This window comes from Bidens hawaiensis, unplaced genomic scaffold (genome assembly GCF_021521415.1).
Source record: "Bidens hawaiensis isolate Kalapana, Puna unplaced genomic scaffold, B.hawaiensis_p1.1 tig00050746_1, whole genome shotgun sequence".
In the NCBI taxonomy this organism is placed as follows: Eukaryota; Viridiplantae; Streptophyta; class Magnoliopsida; order Asterales; family Asteraceae; genus Bidens; species Bidens hawaiensis.
Window position 1 is genome coordinate 74,069 of NW_027499103.1, and position 12,032 is coordinate 86,100.

At 38.2% G+C, this 12,032-nt stretch overlaps 1 pseudogene; it reads right to left on the reverse strand.

Moving 5' to 3' along the window:
* Window positions 1-1,346: 1,346 nt before the first annotated feature.
* LOC143598709 (epi-neemfruitin B 7-O-acetyltransferse L7AT pseudogene) lies at window positions 1,347-2,883 on the reverse strand (annotated as a pseudogene).
* Window positions 2,884-12,032: the final 9,149 nt, after the last annotated feature.

A 12,032-nucleotide genomic window follows, 5' to 3' on the forward strand; every position in this document is an offset into this window, starting at 1 on the left:
CGTGGCAAATAGTGAGAGTGAGTGATGAGAAAAGGAACCAGACAAATTAACCAATGAAGCGACGATGTTGATCGTCGGAGTGATGTTTTACGGCAGCGGTGGTGGTGTTCGTCGTTTGATGGGAGGAGCATATGACGACTTATTATGTTTAGTGTCGAAACCCTAGGTTTCTTCTTCCGCCTCTTCATACTCTCGCCTACTCGGCCGTGTACGAAACCTATCACTGGTGCGGGCTGGTCTCGGTGACGAAACAACAACGGCGTCAATGTCCACGTCAGCTTCAGCTCCGACGTCCTTGCTTTCATCACCGGATTGCTTTCACCACCGTCAGACTTTGATTGAATTACAACGGTGATTGTGGAGAGTTGGGGTTTCAAATGAGGGTTAGGGCTTGTAATTGAGGGTTCAGGGTGATTTGGGGTTCATGTATAGAAGTTTTCAGGAAATGGGTAATTGTCCCATACATACGCAAATGTATGGAGAATCAACACGTGTATAGAAGTAGCAGGCCAGGCAGCATTGAAGGCGGTATCTGGCAAGGTTGCTAAACACGAGAGAGCTTGTTTGGAGAATCAACACGTGTTTATCCCCTTCGCCTTTGACACTTTTGGTTTCTTAGCTCCGGATGCCGTGGACCTTTTGAATAGGGTTCAGAAAGTTGTGTATAGTAACGTATCAGCCCATAAGAATCAAAACTTTGTTTTTAGTCGGATTGGGTTTGCTATCCAAAAGGGGGTTGCGGCGCAGCTCGTTGTCCGCTTACCTGACACTTCATTGTAAATCGTTTGGATGTCCCTTTAATACTTTAATAAAATACTACTTCTCTAAAAAAAATACGCAAATGTGATTAAAATTAAAATAATGGAGAACAAATAGGGCTAATGTGAACCAATTTTTATCCATACGTACAAGTCAAATGCTCCATTGCTCGACGTAATTAATAAGTTATAGCAACCGATGGTCGCAAATAAAAACAAACGGTTGCAAAATCTTCAACCGCCTAATCTAGCCACTCGGTTGCAAAAACTCCGACCGCCTAACCACAAAAAATAAACGGTTGCAAAAAATCCGACCGCTTAACCAACGGTTGTAAAAAACTCCGACCGCCTAGCCAACGGTTGCAAAAAATCTGACCGCTTAGACACCGAAAATTAATGGTTGCAAAAACTACGACCGCTTAGCCACCGTGTCAAGTAATTCGAATTTTCGGTAGCAAATATGCTAAATCAGTTATTGCTAAATTTTCTAGTAGTGGTAGCAACGGTAATAAACTGAAACTCCATTTCAATCATAAATTCATTTAAACAAATCGGGAGCACATATGACATGAGCCTTATTCACATAAATTAAAAGTCAAATTATTACATATTTTGTGGAATATAAGTAGAAAGTTCATAGATCATTTAAAGTGGACTAGGATCAAGCTTAGCGTATGCTAGTAGATCTGGGTTGCATTGTAGAATCTTCATTTCTTCTTCATCCAAATTCACACATGCTTCAATTCCACCACCACAGTTGGTATCCATTAGAGTCACAAAATTAGTGAGCACGCGAACGCCATCAGCTACAATACCGGTCACCCAACTAGGTTTTCCCCAACTAAAATCAATATTATAGAAACCCATGTCACACCAGCTTGTGAAAATGTCGCCCTATGGAGGCAATTTCTCCTATTTCTTGAAGTGACTTCTGCATTGCAACATACCCTTCATCACCTTGTGCTTTTTGTACAAACTCATCATCAATTTTCACAAAGCTATCATGCACCTTATTCACCAAACCATGCAATGTGGGCTCGTGGCTATCTTTGCACACTGCATTTGAGATCCAAATCATGTTACCAAACAAGTCTTTCGACAACTTTACTCCAACTTTTCTGCGAAGATTCTCATAGTGGGTTAACGTGGAAGTTTTCTGAAAACCACATGCTTCTTTAGATGCTTCAATTGCATACTTCCATATCAAAGCAGATACCACCTCAATTCGTGTTGGCTGTTCACTCCACATTTACTTGCCTCGGTTTTTAACATGACTATGGCATTTGACCTGAATCGAATCTTTTCGTGCTACACCTGCCTTCCTTAAGCAATGTTTGATAATAAGCCATAGATGCATCTCTAAGCCACAAGCTTTTTGCCAGAAATAATGATGGAGTAGTTAAGTTTGGATAAATGACTTCTTTAGTTCCACAAGCCATGTTAGCCCATCCTTTTAGAAAAGTGTAGAGCGCAACCCTGTCAAGGATCTTGTGTGAGACACACAGCCCGATGGCGATTCCACCACATTTGAAAATGTTCACTTGAACATTTGTTACACGAGAACGCACACTAGATTCATCAAAACTAGGTTCAAATGGCAAGAACCTCATGATCAATCCGTGGTCTGGTTGGCGCAAAAAGTCATCAAGACGACCATGAACCAAAGCTAAGACATAGTTAGCACCAACATCATTACAATCAATTGAAAGATTGTTCTTAATCGTTCCGGCAAGTGGGTAAAACTGAGTCAAGGTTTCAGATAGTGATTTCTTTAGAAGCAATGACCTTTGTACGGCTTGGAATACATTATCGCCTTTGTGATTAGGGTAATAAAAGATGATTGGTACGTAAGGAACAACAATAAGTTGATCAAGGATAGATAGATAAAATGTTTTTAAGTGGGTCGGTGGTGTTGGGAAAGATGGTTTAATGCTCTCTTTGGAAATGATTTCAGTTTCCATAGAATAAACTGGTTGGTTAGTCATATGAAATCGTTTAGAGTAGATGGTAATTGCAATGTAAGATATGCCCTATAAAGGCCATTTATAGTATGATTTGTAATAAATTAGCTTCTTAATAATAAAACGTGTAATTAGCAAATTAAGTTGAATATAATTATCATGCATGTTTATGTTTAGCGGTTATTAATTGCACATGATTTTGTAATATGAACATAATCAATGTAAGCTGCATGTGTACTCAATAATATAATTCGATTGCATTTGATTTTAAGTATAATGAAAGATATTATTAGCACTAACTTCCAACTTAAACAAACCATTTAGTTTTTGTTAATTCAAATAGCATGCTATTATTCATATAATAATATGTCTATTTTGTAACTGTTCAGTTTGCCTAGCTGCTTGCTAGTCTTTTTGTATATCTATAACGTATTATTATATTGTTGTTGTTTAGAACACACTAAAAAATTCTCTTCTAACACCATGGATCTCTAGCTTCCGGTTACAGCTGAAAAACCGAAAATCAAATTGAACATGAAAACTTCGGAGTAGACATGAGTTTATGATTTTTGAGACGGTTTTGGATCCGATTCAAATTCATCATCATCGTACTCAGTATATCCCACCAATAGCAAAGCTATGGTAGGGTCTGAGGAGGGTAAGATGAGACCCCCGGCTCGATAGTAGTTTTGCATCAAGCCTTGGACATAAGGCACATAGCACTCAATCATCAGGACACCGGCTGATCGGTGCATGTATCCTTATCTTTCAGCTATCAACGCCACTACATGATGTCTGATTAACCGTCCGTCACTTTTAACGTTATTTTCACGAGATTAGTAAAATAACGTCAAAATTAGTGCAATTTCACTTTTGCTCACCCGAGGGTTCACACATATATACATCGATTCAAATTCTAATATTTATTTTTAAATGGGAGTAACTAATACAAAAACCTGGATATGATCCTCGTAATACAATCTGGTTTTCTAATAAAACAAGGCTACGTACGTAACATGTTTGGCACTCAAATTCACATCATGTTTTTTCAACAATGCGCGTTTGGAAGTGAGTCTTCCAAAGACAGGATGCCAACCATTAATATTGATTTTGACGCTCAACCAAAATCAACATAAAGAATGAAACCCACCAATATAGGAAAACCCCCTTAAATCTGATTTCGAACTGTGACCATAAAATCATAAGATCATGACCCTTAACTACTAATCCTATCAGAAACATCATAGAAATGATTTTATATTAAAGAATGCCGAGCTTTGGTTCAAGAGTCAATTTCACCGGTGGGCGTCTTAAAACAAGAAATTGTACCAGATTTCATGAATTTCTTCTCGATTCACCTAACACACGATATTTTTTAATTTGCACGTGGAAAATGTCATTTTTGACCTCTTAAAACTAGGGTACATAGTTTCTAGCGTAATTTTCCTTTAAACCCCTCATTTAAATATTTCTTAAATGTGACGATTCACACAAACCAATATCTGCACGTGAAAAATGACAGTTTTGATCCCCTCAAAATTAGGGTATATTGTTTGTGGAGTGTAATTCATTTAAAATTCTCGTTTATGGATAATTGGATATTAATATTAAAAAAAAAATTAGATGATGGCTAGCTGGCTACAGTTATAGAGGGTAAGTAGAAAAATGGTGCCCTTCTAGTTCTACTCGAAAGATGAAACTTAGCAATACATTACTAATTTTTTTTAAAGACCAAATTAATTTAAACCAAAAGAAGGACCACTTACAAAATAAAAGTAGCCCCAAAACAAATAAAAGCGAAATAAAAAACAAGAAACAAAATCAAAACATACATGCATCTAATTAAATTGGAAAATTCACGAAGTTGAACCGGCTCCATTTTTCCCACTCTAAGCATGTTGTTTTGCTTCTTTGCCTCACCCACATGAAGGATGCCGATTTGATGTCGTTCACCAACTTTAATAATACAAATGGAATGTTATTAAAATTACAATCGTTTCTAGATAGCCATATCATCCAACAAGTTATCGCCGATATAGATTGCACCGCAAGACACAACTCCTTGCTCTTTATGTTCTTACTTGGACATTCAAGAATTTCTTCCATTGAATCGAAATGAACCCGGATAGGTAATTTTACCCAATCATGTATTATTGACCATATCACCTTAATAACCTTGTAATTCACAAACCAATGCTTGGACGTTTCAATACTGCTACCACAAAATACGCAATTCAAATCTCCCAAAACTATGCCTCTCAAAGATAACGCTTCTCTAGTCGCAATACGGTCTAATAACAATCTCCATATAAAACAGTTTATCTTAATGGGAGCCAAAAAGTATAGTTTTGAACCTGATAATCCACATTATCGAGTTCCCAACGACGCGAACTCACCAAAAAGTCCGAATACTTGCCATCCGACCCTTGCCATAACTAACAATCAGGATTTAAAGACACAACAATTGACGAGATAAGATTAACACAAATATAATATTCCAATTGTAATTGAGCAGAACTGGGCCTTTTTCTCCATCTCCATTTCCGAGTAAAACCATTATCACTTCGATCATAACAATCAATAACTAGCACATTTTTTTGTATTTCTAAAGCAAATAATCTAAGCAACGGCTATAAATAATCTAAGCGTAAATTCCATTTTAGAAACACAAAAGAGTTTGAATGTTTGATAAAGGCCTTTCCAAATAGTCCAAAGTATTAGACGTCACACAATACGTATTTAGATATCTTTCCTTGATTACATACTCCTTAGTTAGATATTTTTCCTTGATTACACACACTCACTAGTTATCCCCCCCCCCCCCCCCCCCCGGTGTTATAGGATTGATTTAGGTCTTTGTTTTTAATCATTTTACTATTTTCTTTTTGTAGTGACTTGTTTTATTTTGTTTTGATTTAGTACAAGTAGTTTGTAATGTTCATTATATTTTAATGTTTGAGCTATTTCAATTGTGATGCGTAGTTTTTTAGACCTTTAACAAACAAACATAAACGAATATCAACACGAACACGTCCATTTTCAAATGGGCAAACATGAGCACAAATATTGGTCTTATATGAAATGTATGTGTTATTTTTGTCCTTAATCACATGTTTTATCATTTGTTTATTAACATAAACGATTTTGGGGTAATGAGTTGGAAGAGGTGGCCATCATGTAACAATTCGGGTTTTCCACATTTACTTTGTAACCGTTACCCGAACCATTTACGGGTCCGGGCTCGTTTATTAATAAATATTCCGCGTTAATCATGTATAATTATCGTTTAATTATTTAATCTTTATTGTTTACGCCTTTAACCCAAATACAAGTTTTAGCCTCATATATCTCCAACTTCAAACTGCAAGGGCTTGAGTGTAACTTATGTTATAACTCACCTTCTTAACTGGTTAATCCATTTACCCATACCTTTGTCTAAACGGGTTTTCTTGGACCCGAATCAAACAAATCAACTGATTAGCTGTCCATGATCCGTTTTTAATCAAAGTTTGAATTTTGAAATCGTTTATTTATGTAAAACGCGCCTCACCGACAATTTAATTAAGTTAATAACACCAATTGACTCGTTTTCCTTCTTTAACATAAAAACCCTAAATCACCGATGAACACGAAATCATTGTTATTATTCCAATTAATTGTGAGGATACCTTCCTTGTTTGATCGCCGACACTAACCCTCTGTTTAATTGAACCATTTCACTCTTTAATTGCTCGTTCATCACATCCTATTGCCGACGTTGTTTCTCTCTCGTTCTCCCTCTTCTGTATACGCTTTAAGGTAATTAAATACTTGGTTGGGATCACGATTTCGAGGGGATCATTAACCCTAAACCTCTTTTAATCAATTGTAAACGATTTGGGTTAATTGAAGATTCTAGGGTTCTTGGTTAAAGGGGGGAAAAACCGGGTCTTGTTTATAATAAACGAACTGAGTTTTAATCAAACTGAACTCGCAGATCAATTGGTTGGTCTGTGTGTGTAACAAAATCGGGTCGCGGGTTCAAATCCCCCTGCACCTGCTTCAGTTTCTCTTTTTTTAAAAGGTTTTGTTATTTTCTTTTTTTTTATTATTTACAAGTAATTAACAAGTGTAATAATATTAATGTTTATTACTCGTTTAATTTTCATTTCACTTATGTATTTACACAAAGGTATAATTATACATATATATATATATATATATATATATATATATATATATACAAAATTATTAATATAAAGTATGTCCTAAAATTAAATTATAATGTTTTACATACATAAAGAAATCAAGTAAACTAATTTTTCTAGATATATATATATATATATATATATTTATACAAAGAAAACTACATTTTATTAAGTATATATTTTCATAAATCAAAATAATAGTTTCATAAGAAATCCTTATAAATAAAATATTAATATAATATTTCTTTGTTATTAATTATCTAGTTAAATCTTGTACTTAACGAGTCTGTTTATTCTCATTTCCTCTTAGGCGTTAACGTTCTCGTGTGAACCTTTTTCCTAATTCTCGTCACCTTAACCATCCTCGTTCATCCTTGAGGTGAGTACCACATTTCCCCTTATTACTCGTTCTATCACTTTTGGGGACATATGCGTAACTTAGTATATTTTCACACTTTATCTATACACAAAACTGCAATTGTTGTCATATGTGTTAACTAATCTCATGCCATACTTGCTATATGTTTATGTGCTCAATGTGAAACGCATTCGGAGAGGTCCAGCATAATCTCATAAAATAGTATGATCATACGCTAGTCGATTTAGCCTTGTGCTTTTCGACATCTCATTTTACTTGCTTATTGGTTGATTTGTTATCTCATATGACTCGTTGCAGCTATGCATTTTATTATATATATAAAAATATATATATAACTGAACTGGTGTGTTGCTCACTCAACCTCGTGTTGACAAACTATATTATTTTCAACGCATATGCAGGTCACCGTTTGATGTGAGGTGTGGACTTAGAAGAATTGTTTTAAGGACTTATGCTAGAAGAGTTTATTTTTGAGACTATGAATTTGCATTTAAATTGTTTGGATGTTTTGTTTACTTTGAATTCCTTTTTGTAATGAATAATGGTGCTATTTGAATTAAATAAGTAGATATTTGAATTATAATATTTGCGTGATAGTAACCTTGCGAGCTGTGACAATCAGTTCACGCCCCGGCATTTCCGCCGTAGGTTGGGGTGTGACAGATTGGTATCAGAGCCGAAGTTTTAAGATAGGTCGTTAGAAATTGCCTTAGACACATTATTAGGAGCCCTATACGTGCTTATCTGCTTACCTTACGTGTTCTATTTGATTGTTACTGCTTTCCCTTAGTTAATAATCTTTCTTATTATATTATTGTCATGCACACACGCACTGCTCCAAGGCTATGCCTCAAAACCTAAAATTTTATTAAAATTTAAAATCAATATTAGATTGATTTTTAATTGCGGGAAATTCCTTAAGAATTCCCACTTGTTGTTTTCACTCGTTCTCCTTAAGGTTAGGTTATATAACATGTCCCTATCATAAGCAAAAAGGAGAGAAACTGTGAGTTGGTCACTGGCAAAACGGTTCCAAGAACCAAAGGTAAGACGCTAATCCTTACCTGGGTGATAACCTGACCACAGTTTTCAACCCTATGGACCCGAGCGAGACCCATGAATGCCAAATGACCGACACCCTAAGCTGTCAACCGTGACCACATTAGTGGTTGCATTCCTTATAATACTTTTAAAACCGAATTCACGGTGGATCGTGGCTTAAATTCGGTAACCTTTCGATTATGGTTGTTACGTTATTTTACGCGGTTAGTCGGGAATCCCGACTATCCATTTATTAACTTGTTTCGTATTTTTGTCGGAGTTATCAACGAGGTGGTTCACAAGATACTCAGACTACCCATATTTATTTTGATAGTTCGTTATTTGGTTGGGTCGGATAAAGACGCTCATCGGGCCTACAAACTATATCGCATTGATAATTCGTTAATTAGTTGGGACAATCAAATTGCAATGTAACGCTCATGGGCTGTCCAACTCACTTGATTATTCGTTATTTATTGTTGGGTCATTCAAATTGCCATGGAAAGCTCAAAGGAGGCCAACGTCCCGAGATGCATTTCGTTATATTTTTGTGTGAAACTAACCTAACTGAAACTTAATATATTTTTGTGTTAACTAACTTTGTTTCCCCATAAATATTTACACATATGATCCCCCAACTCATGAACCTTTACTCTTATTTTCCGTAGACTGTCGTCACTCAGAAGTTAACGTCGTCATCAACGTTCATCTGGCTCACGCGACCGCCGCCTGGCTGCTAGAATCATGAAAGAGTTTGCTGCTGCAATGCTTGAAATTGTCGCCCAAATCCAGAGCCTCAACTCTAACAGTTCAGCCACCTCGGTTGCACCCAATAACTATGATTTTCGTAACTTCTTAGCCACCAAACCTCCGTCCTTCCGTGGGGAGGAAAGTGCCACCGCCTTGCTCCAATGGTTTGAAGAAATGTAGAACATATTTATCTACTGTGAATTTTCGGATGTCAAACGGACCAAGTTTGCTTCTAGCTGCTTTTTGGATCGAGCTGTTATATGATGGAATGCCCTGAAGAACGACCAAGGATCTGACTTGGTGGCGATAACTCCACTTATTCAAATCGATTTCGGGAGCTAAGCCGTATTGTGCCGCATCTAGTAACCCCCGAGACCCGCGAACGTCAGAAATACATTCGTGGTCTCCCACTCGTTTTTCTTGATGCCGTAATGAATCGTAACCCATTAACAATCAGCGAGGCGATGGACCTAGCTGCCTCCCTCACCGATAGTCACGTTCGGGGTGGAGCCTTGTCTCGCAAGGATTCCAAGCCCACTCCCGATAAGACAAAGGCCGACTCCTCTACCGATGCCAAAGCTGAGACCAAACCATCCAACAACAACAACCGCTTCAACAAGAACCACCAAAAACGTAAGCCCAACCACCAAAACTACTCAATCAACTAATCCAACAACCAAACCCCAAATGACCCTAATGTCTCGAACAAGAAAGCTTACTTTGGCCCACATCCCCGTTGTGCCAAGTGGAACCGCCATCACCCGGTTCAATCACGTTGCCAGTTGTGCACTCAATGCAACCGTTACGGCCACCTTGCCAATACTTGCCGTGCACCGCCTGGTTCTCGACTTGTCCAAACCCGGTCTGCACCCCCTACTGCTAGACCTGCTGCCAACCCTGCTCAGTCCGGTGTTCCTAATACCCGAGCTCCTTATGTTACCCATCCGCCGCAATCCCAAGTATACCATGAACCGTACTACACTGCTCAAGCCTACCAAGTGCAAACCAACCAACCCCAAGCCTATTCACCCCAAACCCATGCACCCCCTATGCCTCAGCTCATGGCCCCTCCAAAGGCACCAACTCAAGCCCCTGCAATTCAAGCTCCTCCTTTGAACCAAGTTGCTCAAACCCCTCAAGGGTCCAATGTTCGTACGTTTATGATGAATGTGAATCAAGCTCAGAGTTCTAACGATGTGGTGAATGGTACGTTTCTCATTGATAATCATCATGCTTCGGTTTTGTTTGATACGGGTGCCGATAAGAGTTTTATATCTTTGGATTTTGCGTATATTATTGATAAGCCTCGGATAAGTTGTCTAGACCTTTTACCGTAGAAGTAGCCGACGGAAATTCTATTATGATTGACTCGGTAATCAGAGATTGCGTCATAGTCCTTAACAAAGTCGAGTTCCTAATTGACCTCATTCCGATGCAAATGGGTAGTTTCGATGTAATCGTAGGGATGGATTGGTTAACTTTTAATCATGCGGAAGTTGTTTGTTTTGAAAAGTTCATTCGTATTCCTCTAAAAAACGATCGTATTCTTAAGGTTTTCGGTGATACTCCAACGTCTAAGATTAATCTCATGTCATGCTTTCAAGCTCAACGTTATTTGCGCAAGAAATGTGTCGCCTTCCTAGCTCTCGTGGTGGAGAATGAGCGGAAAGAGAAGAAGTATTCGATATCCTGGTTTTTCACGATTTTCCTGATGTTTTTCCCGATGATGTCACGGGTCTTCCACCGGTTCGTCAAGTCGAATTCCGAATTGATCTATTACCCGGAGCTAACCCCGTAGCTAAAGCCCCTTACCATCTTGCACCCTCCAAGATGCAAGAACTATCAAGCAAACTCCAAGAACTTTCGGACAAGGGATTCATTCGCCCGAGTTCTTCCCCTTGGGGAGCACCTGTGATTTTTGTCACGAAGAAAGATGGTTCATTCCGCATGTGCATTGACTATCATGAACTCAACAAGCTTATCGTCAAGAATCGTTATCCGCTCCCTCGAATCAACGATCTTTTTGATCAACTTCAAGGAGCCGCATGCTTCTCGAAGATCGATCTCCGTTCGGGTTATCATCAACTCCGAGTTAGAGATGATGACATCCCCAAGACCACCTTTCGTACTCGTTATGGTCATTACAAGTTCTGTGTTATGCCTTTTGGGTTGACAAACGCACCCGCGGTGTTTATAGACCTCATTAACTGTGTTTGTAAACCTTATTTGGACAAGTTAGTTATTGTTTTCATCGATGACATTTTGATCTATTTGAAATCCGAGAGCGACCACAAGAATCATGTTCATACCATTCTTGATCTGCTCGAAAGGAGCAATTGTATGCCAAGTTTTCTAAGTGCGAGTTTCGGTTAAAATAAGTTCAGTTTTTGGGCCATATTGTTAAGGAAAAGGGTATTCATGTTGATCCTGCAAAGATCGAAGCTGTTAAGAATTGGAAGCCGCCTACGACTCCCACCGAAGTTCGTTCTTTTCTCGGTTTGGCGGGTTATTACCGTCGTTTCATTTATAACTTTTCCAAGATCGCATTGCCCCTCACCGCTTTAACACACAAAGGTAAAACCTTTGTGTGGGGGTCAAAGCAAGAAGAGGCCTTTGAAACTCTTAAGGACATGCTTTGCAATGCTCCTATCCTTGCTCTTCCGGAAGGAAATGAAGATTTTATCGTTTTCTGTGATGCTTCTAACCAAGGTCTTGGTTGCGTTCTCATGCAACGAGGCAAGGTTATCACTTACGCTTCGAGAAAACTTAAGGTTTAGGAGAAAAATTACACGATGCATGATCTCGAACTTGGTGCTTTCGTATATGCCTTGAAAATTTGGAGACATTATCTCTATGGTACGAAGTGTGTGCTGTTTACCGATCACAAGAGTCTCCAACACATTTTTGACCAAAAATAACTCAATATAAGGATGGGCCGAGTTGCTTAGCGACTACG